Raw genomic sequence first — 2,947 nt, 5'->3', positions numbered from 1 at the left:
AGAATGGACGATAAAAAGGCAAACAATTAAAATTCTTGGAGAGAAAGATGACGAACATCATTTTTACCCTCGAATGCTGATTTTTTATACAGAGGAAAAAAAAAACAGATTATAAACAGGAATTAAAATTAAAATTCCTCTTTTGTAACTATATATATATTTTTTTATACTAAAAAAATTAAATATTTTAGTTATAAACACGTGGATTTGCTTTCTGTATTCTTATATTCGTGAATTAGTGCTACTCGATAATCTTTGTATATTGTTGACTCGACGGCGCTGATAATCGTAATTGGATGAAAATAATTGCATTTTATATCACGAAGTTCCGGTAAATAATTTAAAGTTCCGCGTTCCATTCATTATAATATAACATAGAAGTTTTTATAATAAATGTATACGCATTAAACACGTGTAAAANAGACAACCAAATTTATATTTAAACCTACAAACAATAGAAATTCGGGAGAAAAATAGAATTGATTATATAAAAATACTAAGCCTAATTTTTAAAGTTTAATTATTTTATAATATATATATATATATTTAATTTAATTGTAAATAATTTTAGAGTAATATTTAAATATTAATCTTAATTTACTTACGTAATATATTTAAATAATTGTTTCATAAAAATATAAATTTATATATTAAGTCGGATAAAATAGTGTAAAATTATAACGTATGTTGCCATCTAGCGTCGAAAGTGTTAACTTTACTTTTCGAAAATTGGCAAAAAAGAAAATATTTATCAAAATAACACTTTTAAGTGCTAAATATATTTATTTTTAGAGTTTTATTCATCGAAAATACGATAAAGATTTAATTATATCGAAGAGTTAAACATTTACTGTTATTAAAATAATAAGCTTCGGTATATCAGCGTCTCGAATGGCCTCGATTACCGACTTCCCCAGTGGCGCAATTGGTTAGCGCACGGTACTTATAAGACAGTACTTGTGAGTTATGCCGGGGTTGTGAGTTCGAGCCTCACCTGGGGAATAATTTTTTTTTCTTGAATTATTTATTTATTTTTACGTTTATACAATCGTTTCATTAATCAACATATTTTTTAGCCAAGATTTATCATTTTTTACTGTTTATTTTAATAATAATCAAACCTGTATCCGTTTAAAATAAACAAATTATAATTTTTTATTTGCTAGATAATGTTGAATATATATTTTATAATTAATTTTCTATTAAAAACTAAATTTTCAATTTTAAAAGTCAAGAAACATTAAAAATTATTAATAAATTTAATTTAAAACGACACGTTTAGCTTTACTGCCATCTGGTGGGATTTATACAAGTATATTATATTTTATTAAATTTTATATATTTAAATGACAAAATTAAAAAAAAATTGCGAACAAAATTAAAATAATAATAATAATAATAAGTGAAAAAAAAATGTATAAATACATATTAAAAACTGTGATTTTATTTTTTAAAATTAGTATAAGCTATATTGTAACTTAAAAAATGGCGGAAGAAGTTTTAAAGTGTCTTTAAGTTTTATAAAGATTTAAAATGACAATAATTAAGGCAAACGTTGAATGAAATGTTTTTCTGTTTGTTGTGTAAATTCTTGATTGTTATTGCGAAACTGTTCTTCCGAGCGTAAAAAAAGGTGAAAGGACAGGAAACATGTGGAGCTGAACACGTGTACAGGTGTTCGAAAAGAATTGAATTAGTTGAACCACTATTACACGCCGACTTAACTTCAATGGTAAAAAAATAAAAAAGAGAAATATGTGGGTCGAGAAAAACTTCCTGTTTTGTACTTCAGCATCATCTCTCTTACAAAAAAAAAAGAAGAAAAAAATATTCTCTATTCATAAAATTAAGATAGAAGGAAGGGAAAAAATTTCTAGTAGACGGGATAATAATATTTCAGAAGCGATATTTTCCAATAAAGATTCAAATAAAAGCTATTTTGCTACTACAAGTGGTTGACCTGTTGACACGTTGGCTGCATTTTCAATGACTTTTCCTTGCACCTGGTAGAGCCGTGGGGATCTACAACCTAAAACCAGGTGGTACAGCGCTACTAAATGACAAACAAACTCTCAAAAGTTCTTTCCTTTACTCATTGACTGCAAACTTCACGACTTTTGTCTACGACCAGCTGGTTAGCGGCAAGTTAGATAAGAGTGGCTTTTATCAACTTGCAGGTTCTCCCATGTTTTGTCCTAAATACGTCTTTTGAAAACGATAAGGTTCACGAGTGTAACCAACAGGAAATTAGGTCTTTAGCAAATAATTTGCTTCTATAATAATATAACACCGCAAATACACTACAAATACAAATTTTTTAATTTGTTTGTCCTCAATAAAAAAAAATGTCATTGCCGTTTATAATAAGTGTATTAAAAATTCAACTTCTGTTTTATTTAATGATTACTTTAATAAGTGATGTATATTATATGTATATTAACATACCTCTTAAGTGTATTTTATTGTTTGGCTTTTACTTGAAAGATAATAATAATTAAGCTTCCCTCTTTATTTCTGATTATTGACGTTATTGTTCTTCAAACAACACAAAATTAATTTTTAAATTTGTTTTATAAATTAATTCCAAACTATAATATATTTATACTATATATTTTATATATAATAAAGTGAATAAATACGTATATAATTATTTATTTGTTAAATTACTCGTATATATTCATTTAATCCTTCTTTGATAATTAAGGTCCATTATTTCTTAGATTTTAAGGAGCCAAATTAGAGAATTCGATATATTAATTGTGATTTCATTATATAATTATTTTAAATAAAACTGTTTAAATACTGTATTTAAATTTTAAAAATTTCCAGATAGAATTTTTGCTGTCTGTGAAATTTTATTTTATTTTATTTACAGATTATTTATTTAAAATAATTTTATATACTTTCTTTGCTTATGAATGTAAAAATATTTAAAATAGAAATTATT

General features: G+C 24.9%; 1 non-coding gene across 1 annotated transcript; it reads left to right on the top strand.

The window, feature by feature from the left end:
- The first annotated feature begins 910 nt into the window (after positions 1–910).
- On the top strand, positions 911–1,002 carry Trnai-uau. The gene is given in 2 exon segments: positions 911–948; positions 967–1,002. It is a non-coding gene; the product is annotated as a tRNA-Ile (tRNA).
- Positions 1,003–2,947: the final 1,945 nt, after the last annotated feature.

The sequence above is a fragment of the Centruroides sculpturatus genome, unplaced genomic scaffold (genome assembly GCF_000671375.1).
Source record: "Centruroides sculpturatus isolate CEXI.00-Female unplaced genomic scaffold, Cexi_2.0 scaffold283, whole genome shotgun sequence".
Taxonomy (NCBI): domain Eukaryota; kingdom Metazoa; phylum Arthropoda; class Arachnida; order Scorpiones; family Buthidae; genus Centruroides; species Centruroides sculpturatus.
The sequence above is the reverse complement of the archived record's forward strand: the minus strand, read 5'-3'. Positions and strand labels throughout refer to the sequence as shown.